Genomic DNA, 21,795 nt, shown 5'->3' with positions numbered 1-21,795 from the left:
AGGTGGCAGATATGAAACTAAATGATTCTGAATTAGATCTTTGCTCTGGGTCACATCTGACCAACTCAATTTTCTTCTGTCATTTTGAGGCAGTAGTTTTTAGCTTAGAGCTCTGGACCCAATGAATTCTGCATAGAGAAAGTAATCAGGCACCCTGAACAGCAGCTCAGTGGTGGTAGAAAGAACATAGGCTTTGGAGCACAACAAACCATAATCTGACTCTGCTCAGCCATTTCCTAGCCATGCGGCTTTGGATCTTGGCACCTTGCCTATAAAATAGGGATAAGAGTCAGCTTACGTGGTTATTGTGAATAGCACAATACTTCATTGCATGGGAGTTTTGGAAATGAATTGATTTGCAATACGTCTTTTGGGTCCTACAGAGGATTGTGTGTGTGCCATTCTACCCAAGGCGTCTCACATGCCACCAATCCACAGGAATCTAATTTCTCCAAGCCAAAATCAGGAGAAAGAATTTGTTTCCTTCAAACTGATGAACATATACATGAAAAATAAGACCAAGATATAAAGGTAGAATCGCATCCCATTGTATATTTAATGATTTGCCTTTACTGAAAAAAGGAAAATTACAGGAGATCAGAAGTGTCCTGGAAAATCAGACATGACCTTATACACAGTGCCCTTCACCCTAGAAACTCTTCAAATCTTCCTAGAAGTTCTCCCTGTTTTTAACTGATCTGCATTAATTATTATCTGAGTATAGCTTGCATGTGTTATAATACTGATTCAATATGTTACCATAAAGAGCTACTTTATTATGGAAAGCATTAATTCTTAATGCTTCTTTAAATTAATGTTTACCTTGTGGCTTTATGTATTAGGTAGAATTAAATAGGAACATCATAATAGCAAAATGAAATTGTAGCTCTTTATTGAGTAGTTACTAGGCACCAAGTAGTACACTAGTCTCCAAGGCAGAAAAAGGGGAGTGTGGGGAAGCTAGCAGGGAGGGACTATAATTACGCTAGATACATCAACTGGCCATTAAAGAGTTAAGTTGTACTGGGAATAAGCTATAAAAGAGAACAGTTCAATGCCAATGTCAGATTTAGGTAAAAATTTAATCTCCTGCCTCCTTCTGAGTGCTTTTAAAAATAGTGTTATAATCCTTAAGTATTTATGAACTTGATTTATATGACATACTTGAAAAGCAGTAAATAAAATTTTAAAATAAAAATGAAAGACCTTTTGTAACACTGCCCAGAGGTATAAAGACTCAAAAGTACAGGACCTGCAGGGGAAGAAGAGGAAAACATTAAGGAAGGCACCTAGGTCAGCCTCCTTGCTCTAGGAATGCGAGAGCTGGAGTTTCCAGGGCATCTCTGACCTCCTCAGACCCCACAGCCTCTCTGTCAGAGCAAACCTCTCTGTCCCTTGACATCTGGTCCAGTGGTGCTTCCTCCAACCCCTAGAAAGAGCTTCCTGGATATCCATCCTCCTCCAGTGATGGGGTGAAGAGTCTGCTGAAGGATCAGACAGAACTGACTTCAAGTCACTGCCTCTTTGTGTAACCTAAGAAAAGTTACCAAGTCTCTCTATTCCTCAGTTTTCTCATCTGTAATCAGGAATAATAACTCTGGATGGCATACATCCCAGAGATGCTCAGAGGAACACATGAGAGGATGTCTGTGGGGCTCTTTGAAAACCAGGGGGAAAGCCACAAAGTTGGTTTATTTTTAAGGCACTGTTAAAATGACAAAGCAGGGGAGATGGAGTCAAATCCTCTGGTTAAGAATAATCCACAAATCCTTTTAAATTGTGCAAACAATACCTATGGTTTCTTTATATCTACATATGTTTTTAAACAGCAAATTAGGTAAAGAAGTGCCTATGCAGTTGAGAGGCATTTGCCTGATACATTAGACCAGTGGCATAAAAATGTTCAATACAAAGGAAAACATTTCTTGAGGGAGAAAAAAATGGATATTTCTTAAAACATTAAAAATATATGTTTTGTAAAACAGAGATAATAACATATTGTCATGCCTTTTGCAGCTTTAGAAGGCTTTTGTTAGTTTGAGAATAGAATAATGCATTATGTATAGGTTTACTCCTAAAATTATCATGTTGGACATTCTAAGGTTAAAGGTACCATCTATTCAGACAGTACTTATACACTTAGCAATTTAATTCACTTAAAAAAAAAAAAACTGTAGTGTGGTTATAAATGGAGCTGCTAAACTTGAAGAAATCTCTCAGCTCCTTGCTTGTGCCCTGTTAAGAAGTAGCCGGCAGAAACCTGAGCTGGCCAGAGAATATCAGTGTTCGTATAAGGAAAAAGCCTAGAATTTCTGGATTTTATGTCCTCACAAATGTTAAGCAGATTCAGAAAGCACTTATTTTCACAAATAGTGAAGTGGGGGTAAAGTTGAGGGGAAAGTTCTTTTCTGGAGACAGCTTCTGCCATGTGGAACATGGTCAAATCAGCCTCACTCAAAAATCAGTATTTCTTCTGACACATAGTTGCAAATTATGCTTCCACCATCTCGCTCCACCCTCATCAGAAAATTTAGCGGTGTAGAAATGCTTCCATATGCTAGAAGCTGGTTTCTCCATTTTTGCTGAGGGGGAATAAAAAAAATGTATTGAAGTAGCCAGCTTGCATATATGAAGAAACCGTTTGCTGTAGCACATATAGATTAATAGCAGCCCTTAGAGTTAACCATAAATAACTTTTCAAGCCTACAGACCTCAACTTACTGATTATTGAGGACTTGCCACAAAATGGCCTGTTAGCAGAATTTAATCATAATTTACATAGGTAATAGAAATAACCTAAAACAGTAAAAGTATGGCTCAGGAATTCTGAATTTAAAAATATTTAAACCGAGAATCGACATGGTAGAGCTTGACATCAGAAGTCTTGGAATCTAGTCTCAGCTCTGCCACTAATTACCTGGGTAATCTTGAATGGGGCACCTCTCCGAGGGGTCAATTTCATCAATGAAATACAGAGACAAGAATAACAAAAATACCTGCATCACAGAATTGTTGTACAGTAATTATAATCGAGTAAGCAAAATTGCTTTGTCAGCTATGCAGTATTATACAGACATGTTGCTGTCGTTGGTACAAAATTGGTGGGCAGGGGGGCGGGGAGTGGTCACAGGTTCAGTGCAAGGAGCACTGGCTTTAGGGCCAGACCATGTGAGTATAACTCTAAATTCCACCTCCCTGCATTAAACTCAGATTTCTTGGCTTTTGGCTTTAGTTTCTTTATCTGTAATATGGAGTCATCAGCAGTGCCTATTTCACATCACTCTGGCAATATATATGGAAAACTGTATATAACTGGTAAACTATAAACTACTCCAAAGGGACCTTGTCTGCATTTGCTCTCCATGGTGCCCTCAATGCTTAGCACAGTGGCTGGAACATTGTAAACACATAATAAATATTTGTAGAATAAAAAAAAAAAAAAAAGATTCTCATGTTTCATATTGTCTCAGAGCTCAGGGCAGGGCCGGATAACATGCTGTTTCCAGCCATAAACCTCTTTCCAATTCCAGAGTTAGGCAAGTCACAACTTGTTTTATTTTACCTCTGAAGGAGCGTGTGGCTCTTTCTGCCATTTCTGTTCCACTCTCAGATTTGGAAATGTAATCAGAGAAGGGAGGGAGTACTGTTCCAAGCCAACCTCTTCATGTGCCCAGAGACACACAGCTACTAAGTAATCGGACCAGAAGTAGAACTCAAGTCAAGCTAACTCAAAACTCTCTCTTCTTCCTACTTGGATGTATTTAACAAACTAAAGATCACTTCACTGTTATCCAGAGAGAAAGCACACTTCCAGGGTAGGTGCTGGAAACCTCTGCCTTCATTTATGAAGAGTGCCCACTGGAGGCAGAAATAAACACTGCTTTGGATTTCAACACTCCACTGCTTACACTACACACGTCAGAATCATAATGCATTTTTACGCATGGTTGTCGGTAAAAAGCTGTCATTGGCCCAAGCTTGGGAAAATATTATAGGGGAAAGTCAAATACCCTGACATAAACATCTGAATCATTCTTCTACAATAATTTCCTAATCAGAAAATTTTATTGGTGGAAAATAAATTAGCAGGAAAGAGTCACAGATTCATAGAAATGTTAGAAAAACAGAATTCATGCAAAGATTTCTCTTTTAACTTACCCAACCCTGTGCCTTGTCCCTGTGCTTTCAAAATCTGTAAGACAGATGTTGTTCTCAATTCGATCCTTGGAAAGATACCTTAAAAGGAAATCATGAAATCGCCAAACCTCCCAGAGCCCTACTCTAAAGTCCTTAGTAAATGGATCCCATTTTTTCCCTCTTATCCCCGGCCTTAGACATCATTGCTGATCTGACTAGCAAAGTCAAAACATGTCTTCTCCTCAGACAGTCCTACCAGCTTTGCTAAGAAAGCCTGATTGGGAGGTTCTACATTGCCCATTGGCATGGTTTTCTTCTGCGAGAGGAAAAGAGAAAGTCATGTTTTGTCACACATGGGTTTGCACTTAAAAATGTGCTGCATACAACTGCAACATTATTTCATTTAATCTAATTAATGGCTATCATGGTTAAAGTACAGCATTATGCTTAGAGTTCTGTGCACAGAGTAATTGCTCCAGATATATGTACAGAATGTTACTGATACATATAGTAAGTGGGGGGGTGGGGCGTGTAACAATACTGTGCTATTAAAGCCCTTTAAGAATATTGTGGCATGTCTTAAATAAAAGCAGTGAGAAATGAGAATTTTAAGATGCTAATATAGGTATAAAATAAAGCTAAGCATTAACCCTTGTCCATAGTGAATATAGTATTAGCTTAATCCTCATTCTACTGTTCAACTTTGACTAGATTTTGTTCATTTGTCTCCAAATATGGTTATTAAGTATATGCTGGGCATTAGACATACAGTACTCAACAAGATAGGCGCCTTCCCTCCTTAAGTTTTCAGAATTGCAATAAAGACTAATATTGAGTAAGCAACTACTGGTAATGCTAAGTATTGTTTGAGAAAAGAAAGCATCAAGTATAACACTCAGGTTTGAATATTCTCTTTTTGGAATCTGTTACAAATATGATCCTCTAAGCACACGCTTCTTCTCTGCCTAGAATGTCCTGCCCAGCTTCCCTGTGAAGGAACTCTTTCAGACAAATATCATGTGGTCTCATGTGTTCCCTGAGCCCAAAGGCAGAATCAGGGGCTTTTCTGTACTGTGTTCCTAGAACATGGTCCACATCCTTTTATTAAGAGGCTTTTTAGTACCTTTCAAGATGTTTCGCCCTGAAGTCAGGCTCTTCGGGTTTGAATCTGAAAGGATTGTCTAACACTTACCTTCTATGTAGTTTTAAAGAATTATGTGGCCGCTGGCCTCAGTTTCTCCATCTGTGAAATGGAAACTTATAACGTCATGTAACCTTTGGATCATTGAGAGGATTAAATGAATTTATCTTATGAAAAACACTGAAAACAATGCCTGGCATGGAGTAAGTGTTTATTAAATGTTGGCTCTTGCTATAACAGTATTAATTAACACTATTAACACTTTATATAAGGATTATGTGTATAACACATCTGTCTTCCTCATTGGATCATAAATTCAGATTTCAGAGCCCTTGACTTACTCATTCCTGTCTTTCTAGCACTTGGCACATAGTTTGGCACACAGTAGGGACATAAGCAGTGTTTGCTAAATGAAGGGAAGAATGGTAAGTCCCCACAAATATGATACAGAAGGCCCAGATCAAGAAAATTTAGGCCAAAGTCGCCCTAGGAACGTGGCTTATGCCCCCATGTCCTGATGAAGAATCAGTAAGGGGAAAAAAGTAAGTGTATCTTTTGGACAATCCCTTGATGTGCAACTTGGCTCATTTATTTAAATGCATACTCTCCTTGAGTTCTTTGAACACCATAAAAAATAACTGACATTTCTTTAGATCCAGCCATCACATTCTTTGAATGAGAAGACAATATCATGTCTCCCTTTTTTAATTATTACAAGCCACATGCATGAAAGTCATCCAACACAATGCAGTTTTATTTCGTCAAGTGCCTTTCATTGCAAGCTGCATCCCTGACATTCAAGTTATAATAAATAATACAGCACAAGGTGTTTCAGGGTAAGGAGGAGAGGAATTAAAGGACCAAAACAAAGAGGGAAAGCTATGAGAACAGAGAACCTATAATCAGATTTTAAGGACCTCCAACTCTTCGTCCAGCTGTGATTATTCAGTAACGTTTCAGACAGAGTAACTGGAATGGGGATGTAGTTTAGCAAATGGCTTAAACAATGGCTTTGATTTCATGGTGATGACACAGTTGCACTGTATTTGTCGTGCTGCTTTGGAGCTCTTTATTTACCATGCAGAGCTTTCTATCTAGAAAGACGTGTCTCAGCAGACAAAATGCTGTCCTCCTCTGTGTTGTCAGAAGAGAATCAAAGCAGCCATGGGGATTCCTGATGGGCACTGTGGAGTACACCCATGTCCCAGAGTCAGAGACTGAGAGGCCTAAAATTGCAATATTGTAAGTACATTTTTTTATACTCACTGTCTGCCAGGCATTATTTTAAGGGCTTTACATCCCCTATGTCAGGGATCGGCACTCTACAACCCACTGGCCCTATCCACTCGGGGCCTATTTTCGTGCAGCCCAAGAGCTAAGAAGTTTCACATTTTTATAAGATTGTTTTTTTAAAGAAAAGAACAATGAACAGTGAGTATAAGGAAAATATGCAAGAGATCTTATGTAGTCTGAAAAGCTTAAAATATTACTCTCTGATCTTTTATAGGAAAGTCTGTTGATTCCTACCCTGTCTCTTTAATACAGTCAATACAATAATGTGAGCATTTATTGTCTTCAATCCATAATTAGGACACTGTATTGTAGAAAAGATAAGTACTAACTCTGTATTGCCCAGCTAGTTAGTGTAACTACTACCCAGAAATCACAAACTCAACTACTTACAGAACTTGGGCAGATAATTTAGATAAGTAATATGGGTCTGGTAGGGGCTGCGAAAATGCAGAGGACACATTCCCCTTTAAAAGGACAGCCACAATGCAGTTCAGGCCAACAGTGGCTCTACAAGAATGGGTGAGCTGTGTTGCTGATTTTTTTTTTATCTTTAAAAAGAAGCCAGGAAACCATATTTCTATGTAAAATCTCCTAATTTTTAAAGGCTAACGACTGATTTAAAGTTTTTAAAAGGCTGTACAGCTTAAAAAAAACATACTTATTGGCCGAATGCAGCCCAAGAGCCAGGAGTTTGAAACCTCTGCATATTATTATGAGTTCATTTGGTCTTACCCCTTCACTTTCACCGAGCAAACTCAGAATTAGAGAGGAAGAGTATAAATTGGCTAAGATCACAGAGGTAGTAAGGGGCAAAACCCAAGTCATTTGATTTTACATTTTAAGCTCTCTCTACCAAGTATTGCTCTGATTTTTAATTGGTAGAACACCTGATTAGTAAATAGGAATAATTTAGACTTATCTAAACTGCTAAGTGCTATATGTAGATGACAGAAGATAAAACAGAATTGAAAGATACAGCTTCGAGATCATCTAGAGACTCTCCTCCATCCCCCTTATTTTATAGTTTTGGAAACAGAGAGTTGCTAAAAAGCCCAAGGTGACACAGCTAAGTAGGGACAGAGGTCGCTCTCCAAACTCAGACCTCAGACTTATTCCAGTGCTTTTCCTTGGCACCATGACATACTTGAATCTTTGAGATGCCTCTCCAGTATATCCTTTGCTATGCCTTGTGTCATACACAGATCCCAGTTCTAGAGATTAGAGAATCTCTAGCTGAGGTTCACACATAGCTTGGTATTTCTGGCAAGTTAATAGACCATCGCCCTTCCACCAAGTTGGAAGCTAGCCTGAGTTGACTTGCTTTCAGGGTGGTGAATTCCAGGATTGCTGGCAGCAGGAGACTAATGAGGGAGAAAGGAATACAGGAGGACAAAAGTTATATTTTCCTAGATCAGTAAGCCTGCAGGCAGAAGCTGACAGAGCTGTTTCCACAAAGGACCTGTGAGATTTAGTGCTGCTGCTGGGGAACCAGGTGACTTTGGGAGAGGGGCTTCTCCCTATTTCTGCAAGAAACATGGCACAATTCCTCTGAGAGGTAGCAGGAAGGAAATCGATGCCTTTCCACACTTTGAGGGTCCTGTGTTTTTGAGCACCTAGGGTTAGAACTCCAGATGTGGCATCAGGGTCTTGTGTTTTTGAGCACCTAGGGTTAGAATTCCAGATGTGGCATTCAGAGAAAACACTAGAAGTAGTGGTGACTAAAAGGCTACTCTTGGATGACTTCAGAGGTGATAGAAAGAAGTGAGCATCTTGCAGCCAAAGCAGTAGAGAGGATAGTGAGTGAGCACATATGAGACTGATGGGGACTCCCTGAAGAAGGTGTATAGTGAGAGAAGTGAGTATCTGGTGGTCCTGCTCATGCACATGAGAGAGGAAGACAGTGAAACGGGTACCATTAATGTTCACGTGGCCTCCTTTGTACTCTGGGAAATTAGGGTCCATATGATGCAACTGCAATAGAAAGACCACAGTCTGGGACCTGGCTACTCAAAGTGCAGTCCCTAGACCAGCAGCATCAGGGTCACCTGGGAGCTTTGTAGAAAAGCACAACCTCAGTCCTATGCCAAGCCTTGTGAACTCAAATCTACACTCTAACATGATCTTCAGGAGATCTGTAAGCACGTTAAAGTTTGAGATGCTTTGGCCTGGTATTGTGAGATTCTAATCTGAGATCTGACCCATCTTTGCTGTGTGATATTGACCAAGTGATTTAACATCTCCATACCTCTATTTGCTCATGTCTAAAATGAAGAGAATTAAAAGTACCTATTTATAGGGCTACTGTGATGTTTAATTGAGATAACATGTAAATCAAATACATTGAAATTGGTACATATACATTCTTAGTAAATATTAGTTGTCATCATTACTATTATTACTTTTTTATAATTCAGAATTTGTCACAAAAGCATGTAAAAGAGGCTTCTCTAGTTCCTTATGCATTATTTTCTCCCTTAGTAACCCAATGAGCTTTCTTCCCACCCCTAACACAGCTCACAGTATTCATAATATTAAAAAATATAGCTGGTATTTATTGATATCCTTCAAAGGACTAGGAACTAACTATGCAGACCAGATAGCATCCCAATTATCTTCATTACAACCAACAACGCAGGTGCTATATCTGCTCTTGAAAGGTAAGGAAACTCAGGCTTCCCAATTCACCTATAGCCCTGAGTATAGTAAACAATAGAGCTGCAATGTTTCTCTGATAAGGACCTTAAGACTGTGGAAGTTGTTGGATACCACCTAATGTGCTGGCCTTGAAGAAGGGTTTGGACTTCTGTTGCACATACACTTTGAATAAAAGGAATAAAACCACAAGGAAAAAAAATAATTGGAGAAGAGACAATAGCATTTTGGATCTATGAAGCATTTGGACGAGAAATAATTGACTTCAGCATACTTGAGACCATAAAACCTAAGCTATCGTTGTGAAAGCCCAGAAGTTATCTCATTTTCACTGCAGAGCCCTAGGAAAGCTCAGAAATCAGAAGCTCAGGCACTTCTGAAAGCGAGGGGTCGGGATAGGGTTGAAAACGTGAAGATTGATTGAATGTCTCAAGATTCCTTCCTCTGTCCTGCTCTCCTGGGTGCCTGCCCCCTCCTCCAGCAAGGAGATGACCAAGATCCACTGCCTAGAGTGAATGAGCCAGAGAAACTTTGGGTGTATGGAAAACAACACAGTTAAGGGTATATATACTGTGCTAAAAACAGGAACAAGAGGACTAAATGAAATCTATATAGAAATTGTGAGACTACCTCCCAATTCCTTTCTCCATTAGGCTTCTAGAAAATCTCAGCCAGTCTTGTACTCCTCAGGAAGAGACTGGAAAATTCCTTCCTGGTGAAACTGAATAGCCCCTGAGAAAGGACTTATAGGTACTGTTAGGGAATCACCAGTGAAATGACCTAGCCAGATTATCCTACAGAGAAGTCCACTAGGCAACAAGTCTTGTTCATATACCCCAAAATTTCAAATTCATTTTTAGTTGAATGGGCATGGGTAGACATAGATCACCAATATTTGAGCAAAGTCCTTACAGTAAAAAACAAACACAAAAACAAAATAACAATTTTTTTTTAAAATTTCAGAGCATAGATACAATGTAGGAAACAATAGAAAATGTAATAAAATATATATATTAATGTCTTTAGAGAGATAAAGAAAGATATTATGTAGATGAAACAAGAACCAGAGGCTGTTTAAAGAGATACATTTAAACAACTAAAACAGAACCCTGAAATTTAAAAATCTGACAGCAGAAATAAAAATGTCAACAGATATGCTGGTGAACAAAGCTTAAGAAAATCTCCTAAAAAGTAGAACAAAAAGACAAAAATATGAAAAATAGGAAAGAGAACATTAACAAATTAGAAACAGTGTAAGAGGTCTAATATCTGAATAAAAGGAGTCTTGGAAATAGAAAACAGGAAATCAGGAATTAAATATTTCAAACAAATCTCTCAGTTTTCAGAGTAAAAGAACCCAGAAACAATTCAGAACATTTGGGAGAAAGAAGACTCATGACAATTATCGTGCAGCTTTTAAATACTGAGGAAAAGAGAAGATTCTAAAACTTTTCAGAGAGGGGTATAAAAAGGTCACATAAACAGGAGAAAGAGGCAAAATGGTTTCAGACATTTTAATAGCAACACCGAAAACAAAAAGACATTGTAACAACCAATGTCCTTAAAATTATAGGGAATTTATTTCCTCCCTAGAATTCCATCCAGCCACATCAGGTCTCAGAATTTACCTTCCATGTATGTGTTCCCAGTGTGAAGAAGAAACAAAGAAGGAAGAAGTCCTGGGGTCCTACAAATAAAAAATGAAAATACAAGAGTGAGATCCAATAAGCTTTTCAGGAATATGGTAGAGGAAGATAATAAATAGAACAAGAGCTGTGCAGCAAGCTGGAAAGTAACCAGTCCGTTTTGGAACATTTAGACAAAGAGATATTAAATTTGTATGAGAAAGGAAAGGAGAGCAAATGCAAGGAAAGAAAATAAATTGAGAGATTATTTGATAGATTAGAATGTATTGACAGCAGATTTATAATTTGGCACAGAGTTTGGGGATGAAATAGTGATAGGTACCTAAAACACTAAGCAAATTTGAAATAAAACAGCCAGTTATTAACTCGAGAGGAAACAAAGATTAATACAAGAAAGTACATCATAGTACACTTCATGGCTCAGGTGACAATAATTTTTATACAATTGTGATGGAATCGTTAGTGTTTAAGCAAAAGTTATGATGTAAGTATATTGAGAGGATAGCGAAAAGGGAAGAGTCTATGTAAGAGGAAAAAGGCAATTAAATTATCATCTTTAATAACAGAAAGTACATTGACAATATCTAACAATAAAAAATCTAGTTGCAGGAGAAACTATTTAGTAATATAGAAATGAAAATCAGAAGAAACAGCTCAAATAGTTGAAAGTGGTTGCCTCTAGGGATAAGGAATATTAGGTGGAGTGGGGTGGTGAATTGTAGGGAGCGGACTGGTGTTTTGCATTAAAATCCTTGTAGAGTATTTGACTTTTAAAATTATGGTAATGAATCACTTTGATACAAATAAAAATTAAATTGAAAAATAAGTATTAGCATTTTTATGGGCCTCCAAGTCTCACGCTAAAGAAAGAGAGTTCTAAGGATAACTAACACTAAGCAGCAAGCAGGACACTGCAGGGTCTTCTTTTCTTACTGTAAAATGATTTTGTAGTAACAATCAGCTAGAGACAAGTATTGTGCAGGGGAGAGAACAGTGACCATGAAGTCAGAAGCCCTGAGCTCTAGCTTTAATTTATCCTATGTGATCCCTTTAAACCTCAATGTTTTTATCTTACAAGACGATATTCCTATCTTGTCTACTACTGCACAGTGCTGCTGTGACAATCATGAAAGATAATGGATGTAAAATGCTTTGTAAATTGTAAAGCACTCCACTGAGGTAATAGAATATCATTATTCCACCCACGTATAAGATTGGCAGACAGTTTACTATATTATAATTTATACCATCTGGTTTATTTTTGCTTTTTAACAAATTTTTTCTCATAGCAAAAATAAAATGGGTTTATTATGGAAATTTTGTAAACATTAAAAAGGCAAAAAAAAAAAGAAAACTGAAGGAAACTAAAAATCATCATTAATTTTATCATTAAGAAATAATCAGTTAACTTGCATATCTTTTATATATATGACATTTATATGATTTACATATACATATGATTATTTCTCACTAAAATAGATATTATGGCTGTTTTCTCAACTCATTAAATATTTTTCTATAGCATCATTTATTATTTCTCATAGAAGAAGAGAGATACAGATAGAAGACTGCAGGAGTTAAGCAAAAACTGAATTAGAAGTATTGCCATAGACTCATAGTGAATTTTACTTTTTTTAAAAAAATTACATATCCCCTAAACCTGCCCATTAAAAAAGGCTAGAAACAGTACTAACACAATCTTGCTCCTAGTAGCAAGATTGTGGTTTCTAAATACCATTTCCCACTAAAAAGAACTAGGGAGCCTCTAAAAAATGGATGATTTCAGGTCTGGCTTAGGACAAGATGGGCCCGGAACATCTTATTATTCCAGAAATAAATGAGGCTATCAAAGATTTGGCCAAAGATGGGCAATTTTAACATCAATGCAAATGATAACTGAAATGAATGAAAATACATTTAAATACATGAGCTCATTATGAGTCAAAAAAAAAAAAAACAAAACAAACCCCTCATTGCTTACCTCTGGAGGTTGCTAGGGAATCAACTTATTTTTTGGAAACCTGATAAATAAAAGGAATGAATCAAACATTTATTTGATAAGCAAATAGTTCATGAGAGGGAATTTCTCTTTATAGCATTATTCCACTTAAAAAATAAAATATGACCAGTTTACAACCTCTAGTGAAATGATGAATCTAGTCAATGAATGTCAAAGACTGCTAACATCACAGAGACAGATGGAAACACAAATACCATCTACAAAGCAGTCTTGCCCCAAAGAATTAACTCTGAATTGGGTTAAGCTACTAGAACTATCAGTTTACAGGAAATATAAGATGTAGAAGACCATGTTAAATCAGCATGGTACAATCAGTAAACTCAGATTATAAAAAACTCTACAGAACAAACAGCTCAGTCTCTTTAACAAGTGTGCATGAGGAAGGGGCATGGGGGGAATAGAAAAAGGAAAACCTATAAGTTAAAAGAGACTTAAGAGATTTATCGACCAATTGCAATGCATGGAGTTTGTTTGGATCTCAATGCAAACAAACTGAAAAAAATAAAAAGGATTTATGAAACAATCAAGCAATTTGAACAGTAACTGGACAGTTTATGACAGTAAGAAATTATCATTATTTTAAAATGTAGTGTATATTGTGGGTTTTAAAAAATACATTTATTTATATTTTAGAGGTATCTATTTAATACATTTAGAGATAGCTACTGAAATATTTATGAAAAATTAAATGGTACCTTGGATTTCCTTCATAATAATGGGGGAGGGAGGAAATGGGAGGGGTAGAGATAAAACAAGGCTGGCAGTGAATTAATAATTATTAAAACTAGGTGATGGGTATAGTTTATTTACCAAACTTTATATATGTTTGGAATTTTCCATAATAAATTAAAGAAAGATCACGAAAATATTTATTGTTAATCTTTTCTAAGTTTTTAAAATATTCTTCTATTCCGTGATCTATCTATAATGCCTGTATAGATAGTTCATCATACTGTGACATACCATAATATATTTAATCATTTACTAATTGGTTGACACTTAGATTGTTTCCAATTTATCTCTATTACTATTAAGACTCTTTCACATAATTCTTTGATTCTGTCTATGATTATTTTCTTTTAATTAACTCTATTAAATGTAGACATAGATTTCTGGTTTGAAATCTCCATACAATGGAAAGCTTTTGGTAAATATTGCTAAATTCTCTTTTAGAAAGGTTGTGACAGTGGTAGCATAGAGAGAGCAACTATTTTCTAAGTATGTCATTTTTCTCTGATACTTTTCTCATTTGATAAGCAAACAGAAAAAAAAAAAACCAGTATTACTGTGTCTTGCATTTCTTGGAATTATGAGTATATTATATATATATCACATGTTTAGCTTTGTACTTTTTGATAAATTAGCTTTTTATGTCCTTTGTCTATTTTTTCTTATACATATACAAACCTCTTTATATATTAAGGATAATAGCATTTTGTATGTTTTAAATATTTCCCCCAATATTTTGTTGTTCTTTTGATTTATGTCTTGGTTTTATAAATATACAAACATTTCAAAATTTTTATATAGTTAAATTTTTGACATATTTCTTTAACATTTTTCCCTTTTCATGTCACGTTTAAAATAGTCTTCTTTCTTTAACTCCAAAATTGTGTAAATTTTCACCTAAATTTTCTTCTAGAATTTCATATTTTCTCTTTATGTGTTTGGTCTGAAATTTTTGAAGAGATCTATAAGGGACAGGGGTCTAACTACCGCCCTTCCTGACATGGTTTTGCAGTTACCATGGAACTGTTAATTGAAGTATTCATCCTTTCCCAATGGATATGAAACTGCAACCTCCTCTGACTGTGTTTCTTTTTAAGAGTCAACAGGCTTGAGAGTGATAATATAATTTAAGTCACTTATTTAACAGTTTTGAGCAGCTACTGTATGCCTGATCTTAAGTTAGTTACTTGAGATTTATTTAAGTGAATATGGCATAATCACTGTGATTTCTATAACTAAATTCAAATGATACATCCGTGTAATGAAATAGTATGCAACTATAAAAAAGGAATAAGGTGGCACTTAATTATGAGTTATATTGTTAAATGGAAAAAGTAGTATGCAGAACAGAACAGTATATGCTTATTTGGAGGTGAACATTAATCTTACTCCTTTTGTCCCACAGGCTGATAAGGCCTAGAAATCTTTTATTACAATCTGGTATGGGAGTAGTAATAGAACTTTTTAAAATATGGCTGTTAGAGGGTTTAAATGTATGAATACATGTAAAACATTAGGTCAGTGTTTAGCATGACAATCATTAGAATCACCCTACAGAGAGGCTTTGGTAATTTAGTGGAGGAGTTTGTGGTAGGTTTTTTGTTTGCTTTGTTTGTTACATTCTTGATTACCTCTGGACCAATGGTTTTGGCCCTTTGGACCAATATGCAGTTCTAGGAAAGGTTACAGACTTCCGGGACTTGAAAGTGAATTTGATTTAGCTTTGTAGAAGACCAGCCTCTGCCATCTGATCTACCCTATGTGAAAAAGGCAAATCTACACTAGTGGCAATGAAGCCTATTAGACAAATGGTAAGAAAAGACATAGGACAAAAATTGGCAAGAAAGGAGGCTTTGGTTGAGATGCATCCTTTTGGGAAACTATCATGTGGTACTAAGCACGCAGGAGAAAAGCTTTGGGAGAGTTTCTTTTGAGGAGACCATTGCCACCAACCCTTGGAAAGAAAAAGTTATGCAAGCAATGTCAGCTGATAGAGCACCTCTCTGCATGAAAGTGGGGCCTGACCTAACTAGAGAGGATACTTCTACTGTGGAATTTTGCCAGCTTATCACCTTTGACCACAGCAGATGCTGCTATTTCCTGATCAGTGTTTTCCTTGTTATCCAGGAGCAAATGTCAGTGGAGGAGCAATCAGAACCATTATATACTCATCTGAATCTCAGCCCCACTGCCCGAACCATATGCCCTCAAAGGCAGAGAGTATAGTGTGCCATAGGATGGAGTAACTTCATGTAAAATACCCATCTTTTACAAGTTCATGTGTATATGCACTTAAGAGTGATGGGAGCCCACATTCATTCATTCATTTCACAAATATTTATTGAACATCTACTTTGTGCCAGGCACTGTGCTAGGTGCTGTGGATCACAACAATGACCAAGATACTCATGGAACTTATATTGAAGGTTGGGTAAATGTTTTTTAAAAAAGTAAAACAAAGGCATTCACCAATAATTTCAGTTTGTGAAACAGGTGATGAAGGATATAAACAGGCTGCAATCATGGAGAGTAATGGGATGGCCTACTCTAAACGAGATTAACCATACCAAAAAAAAATATACTGCTGTTCATGGAGAGCTCACTTCACTGCCCATATCATTAATTCTGTCTATCTATCCATCCAACACAGTATGTTGACTGAGTCAGAAAAAGTTGGAATCTGGCTTTGCTGTTTATTAGTCATGTGATCTTGGACAAATTGCTCAACTTCTTTGTCTCAATTTTCTCACCTGTGGAATAGAGGTAATAATCATATCTATCACATAGTGTTGCTCTACAATTTAAATGAGTCAATGACCTTTGATCAGTCCTGGGCACAATGCTCAATCCATGCTAGTTATTTTGTTAGTAGCATTTGTTTCTTCACTCAGTGAAGGAATATTTACTAAGAACCTCAGTGCCAAATATTGGGCTGAACATTGGAGTGGGAGAGACAAGATCCAGCCATTTCTCTACAAAGAGAAAACTTACATGAATCCAATCAGAAGCTTTCCCTTTCTTCTCTAGCAGACACATTCTAAAGTCATCGTTCACCCCAAAACCAGCTTTTAATCCCCACAAGACAGAAAGAGAGCTCACAGGTTAAACTGACTAACCGGCTAGAGAATGACCTAACCTAGCTTCATCTCTTGGCTTTAAAAAGTGGGGTTGTGTGTGCTGGGAAAGGCTCTGGACTAGGAATTCTGGAGAACTGGGTTCCTATTCTGATTTTTTTGAGCCGGAACCACACAAGGCTCAGTTTACTTACCCTCCCTCCCAAGCCATCTTGCGGATTTGATGAGATAACATACATGAAAGCTCCAGAGCCACACAGAAGGCTTTCCAAGAATTTCTACTGTTCCTTCTTTAGTTCTAGCCACTGCTCTGCCCTCCCATCCCAGGTCTCTATTTCTCTCATGCAAACTGGAAATTAACAGGATCCTAGCCAGTGTGGGCCCACGGCCTGGATAAATCAACAGACCTGGTAGAGTTTGAAAGGGTGAAAGGGCTATACTTTTGTTAGGTGTTATTATTTTTAGGTTGGACTATCCACATAGTAAACATTTCTGTGAGATGAAAACTCACAGATGCTGAGAGAATCTTACCAGAGAGCCATTTATAGCAATCTCTCCAAGGAATAAGAACATCCCTTGGCCCGCAATTCCACCCTCTCCCCCGCCCTCCAATTGTGAACGTTTGATGGAGCTTATCAGTGGGTGTCCAAACCGTATGTAACCAGCTTTCATATTTATGTAGTATCAGACAGCAAGCATGAAGCATTGTCCCTTGCCCCTCTACATGTCTCCTGGCCTAAAATATCAGCTTTCTGAAACAATTTTACACTAACTGCTAGACTCAAGTGTTTTTTGCAAATAAACACATTTCCTAATTAAAACTTACCCTTTAAAGTCTCACATTTTCTTGGCCCCACTATAGGTTTTCTTTTTCTTGTAACATATTACAGAATCAATAAGGGCAATGCAAACATCTTTAATATATACAGTTTTAACAGCTCTAATAACATATCTGCCTGCATAAGAACACCTTCTCCCCGTCTCCAGCCCAGCTGATAATTTCCCCTGATTTGTTAAATGCCTTCTTATTTCACTCTCAGAGACAAAGCTTAAAAGTGGTTAGTCTTAAGGGGGAGTGGGAAAGGTGGATTGAAAAGGGATAAAGTGGAAGAAGGAGGGGGTTCCAGCAATTTTTATTTTCTTTAAATAACAGCTTTTTATTTTTGTTATGAAAGTAATGAATGTTCATTGTGGAAAATTAGGAAGAATGAAAAAAGCCTTTGAAGAAGAAAATATATATTAAACATAATTCTATTATCCAGAGCCAACTATTGTTAATATTTGGCATTTTTTTCAGATTTTTCTCCATTAGGATTTTTATGTAGTTAACAATTTTGAAGTCAGTTTTTGAAATTTTTTGTGATAACATTGGAAATTTTCCATATACTGAAAAACTGCAAAAAAGAAAAACTTTAGAGTGGCTGCATAATATTCCAGCAAGGCTGTCTCAATTTACTTATCCACCTTCACCCTTTAGGCTATTTCAGTTTTTTCTCATTTTTACAAATAATGTACTGCTACCATACTCAGTGTACTGTTTTTGTTGTTGGTTGGTTTGTTTTTTCTAGGTAACACATAGGGCTGGCTGGCTGTTTGAAGGGTCTTAGGCTGAATTTTATAGCAGTGTTTCCTATGGCAAAGAGCAGTCACACAGGAGGCTCCCAAGCTAGCTATAGAGTTAGATTACAACATGATAACAACTGACCTTACTTTTCCCTCTAAAATCTCTACTTCCTCCTGAATCCTTTTGACTTAGAAGTGAATAGTGCCACCCTCTACCCAGGCTTGAGAATTAGGAGTCACTTTGGACTTCTCCTTGCCTACCCCCTTCCAACCAGTGACCAAACTCTGTTCATTTTACATCCTTGCTCTCTCTTAAGTCTCTTCTCTGTTGTTCTCACTGAAATTGCCTTAGTTTACCTAAATGACCTAACTGAGCATCTCCGGTCTTCCCAAGCCACTGCCTTTAATCCATTTCTCCATAGTGCTGTTAGATCGTTTTTTTCAAATACATTTAGGATCACATGCCTCCTCTACTTAAAACCTTTAATAAGTTTCTGCTCCTTACCCCTATCCAGTACCTGAGCTTTCAAGATATTTGAGATCCTTAGCTTCCTTCAGGCCCCTTCAAGATCTAAACCTATCTACTGTGCTAGACTCCACCCAGACACTTCCTTCATGTGCCAACTCTGTGGCCATAATGAGTGCTTCATCTTGGTCCTTGTGCTTATACTGTTACATCTCCTTAAAAAGCAACTCCCCTCCCATCATGTGAGATAAGGTCTCACTAACTTCCTTGCCTTTAAAACTCAGCATGATTGCTACCTCCCACAGGAACTCTTCCCCTCAAGGGTTTGACTGAGTATCCTTCTGCGCTCATATTCTGCCTATTCCTTAGGCAGAAACCCACTCCACTGTGCCTCTCCTTGAAGGTGGGGATTGGGCTTTGTTCATCTTTTTTAACCTCTAAATACTTCAGTGGTCTATTTCCTGAAACCTGATGTAGTCTCCTACATCACCACAGTAATTATCAAAATCAGGAAATTAACACTGATGCATAGTATTATCTAACATACAGACCTTATTTTAATTTTACCAATTGTCCCATCAATGCTTCCATCCAGGACCACATGTTACATTTATTGCCATGTAGTCAAACCATTTCTTTAATCTAGAACTGTTCTGAAGTCTTAGTTTTTCATGACTTTGTGATTTTTTTTACTTTGGGATTTTTTGAAGAGTATGACAGTTATTTCATTGAATGATCCTCAGTTTGGATTTGTCTGATGTTTCTTCATGATTAGATTCAGGCTATTCATTTTGGGTGGGAATACCACAGAAGAGATGTTACATCCTTCTCAGTGCATCATATCAGGAGTTACATGATGTTTATTTGTCATATTCCTGGTGATGTTGTCTTATTAATTACTTGATTAAGGTGGCATTGGTCAGGTTTTACAACTGGACAGTTATTATTTTTCCCTTTGAAATTACAAAGATACTTTGAGACTATGCAAAATACCTTGTTTCCCATTATACTTTGATCTACTACATTTAGCATTTGGGCTTCTGTTTTCTCATTGGTCAAATGAGCTGCATAGATGAAGTGTGGATTCCAGAATTTTCACTCTCAAGGATTCCTTTATTATCAGTCCCACTGCCTAGAACCTCATATTTTGAAAGATTTGAAAGATGTCCACCAAACAGATGACATTTCACAAGGCATATGTGACTCATTTTCCTATTATACATTCATCAGACATGTCTACTGCATTGTATACTCACAAAGGCAGAGCCTGTTGGCCTTTCCACTAGATGCCCAGAGCCAGCATAGTGCCAAACACAGAGTAGATGTTCAACAAATATTTGTCGAAGGACTGAGTCTGACTGTCAATCACAGTTTATGCCCAGCATTCGAGGTAGGCAGTGGGGACACAAAATTGATAAATGCTTTCCAAAGGAAGCAGGAAGCAACTTGATATTTTAGTTAGCCTCCAGAGGCTTTGCCACTGGTCAGTGTTCAGCTATCACAAAGATTTTAAAATAGATTGGACAGAGCACATGGAAACCTCCCACCCACTCCTACCCATCCCTGCCTTTCTGTTGTGCCTCAGATGTTAAAGGGGCATATTAGCAGGCCAAGTTTATCATCTTTGGGTTGCCTCTAAAGCACACTGGGGGCAGATGGCAACTGGCCAGTCTCCTGACTATACAATAGAGCTTTTTAAATACCCTAGACCTTGTTTCATATGTATATGATATTAGTATTGTCACATTTCCTCCTTCATTGAGCACTTGAGGTCATGGAAATATAATGTAGCAGAAGATCATGAAGGGTTTTTTTAAAAAAGGATGGCAGGGAAGGAAACTAACATTAGTTGAGCATCTCCTATATGCCCAGTGCTTTCTTTACTTTGTTTTCTCTTTTTATCTGTATCATAACTGGTGAAGTAGATATAATTATTCATTTTACAGATTAGGAAACAGGCTGGGTGATAGGGTAAGAGTTTGCACTGCCCTACAACTAGCTTGTAGCATGCAGCAGGGCAGGGGTGGGAATTTCTCCAGTCTCATTCCAAAGCCCTTGTCAGTAGCCATTGCACCAAGCTGCTTCTCCCATCATATAAAAATGTCCTTCTCTTGGAAATGTGCTGGCGATCACAATCCAGACATGCAAAGGACAGATATCTCTTGGACCATATTCTCTACAGTTATTTTTTAAATAATTGTTATCACAAGTCAGTAGCTGTTACCATGATTTGGGGGAAGTTGCCAGAGGAAGCAGAGGCTTTCTTTGGGCATCTTGAGTACCTGAAGAAGGAACTCAAGTTCTCACCTCTTAATTAACTCTGGCTGTGCTGCGGCAGCAACGCAAGGGAGACCGTCCCCGTAAAAGTGGTAGGGCTGTGAAATAACTTCAGGGTAGGCAGGGAGGGAGGCCACGGACCCCAGAGAGACCCCGGAACAGGTGAGGGGAGAGTGGGGAGAAGACCAGACAACACTGCAGAGAGTCGGGGAAGAAAGCCAAAGAGGGAGGAAAGAGAACAAAAGGCAAGAGGGGTAGAGAAAACTCGGGACAAGGAAGGGAAAAGTTTGAGAAAGGGGGAGAGAAAGAAAGCAAGAACGGTAAGAGGAGACCGATAAAAATACTGAATTGAGAGAACTCGGAGAATTCGAGAAAGAAAAGGGGAAAAGAGGAGAGACGATGGAGAAAGGAGCGGAGAGGAAGGAGGGAAGGGGAGAGAGGAAGACATTGGAGAGAACAGAGTCCCGGGTGAACCCAGAGGTTGGTGAGTGGCCCCAGGAGGACGCTCATCACCTGCGTGGCGCCCCCCCGCGCCGTGGTGCGGCCCTGCTCCCAGCGCGTGTGCGCCGCCGCTCGCCCGGCCGCGTAGGATTGGCTCCCGCCTCCCATTCATGTAACCTGCGTGTGCGTGTGCGTGTGTGTGTGAGTGTGTGTGTGTGTGTGTCTCTCTCGCCCTCTGTCTGTGTGTTTGTGAGCGTGCGTGTGTGTGTACGTGTCTGTGTGTGTGTGCTTGTGAGGGCGCGTGTGGGTGCGCGTCTGTGTGCGTGTGCTTGTGTGTGAGCACGCGTGTGTGTGCG

Source organism: Pteropus alecto, unplaced genomic scaffold (genome assembly GCF_000325575.1).
Source record: "Pteropus alecto unplaced genomic scaffold, ASM32557v1 scaffold7, whole genome shotgun sequence".
NCBI lineage: Eukaryota > Metazoa > Chordata > Mammalia > Chiroptera > Pteropodidae > Pteropus > Pteropus alecto.
The sequence above is the reverse complement of the archived record's forward strand: the minus strand, read 5'-3'. Positions refer to the sequence as shown.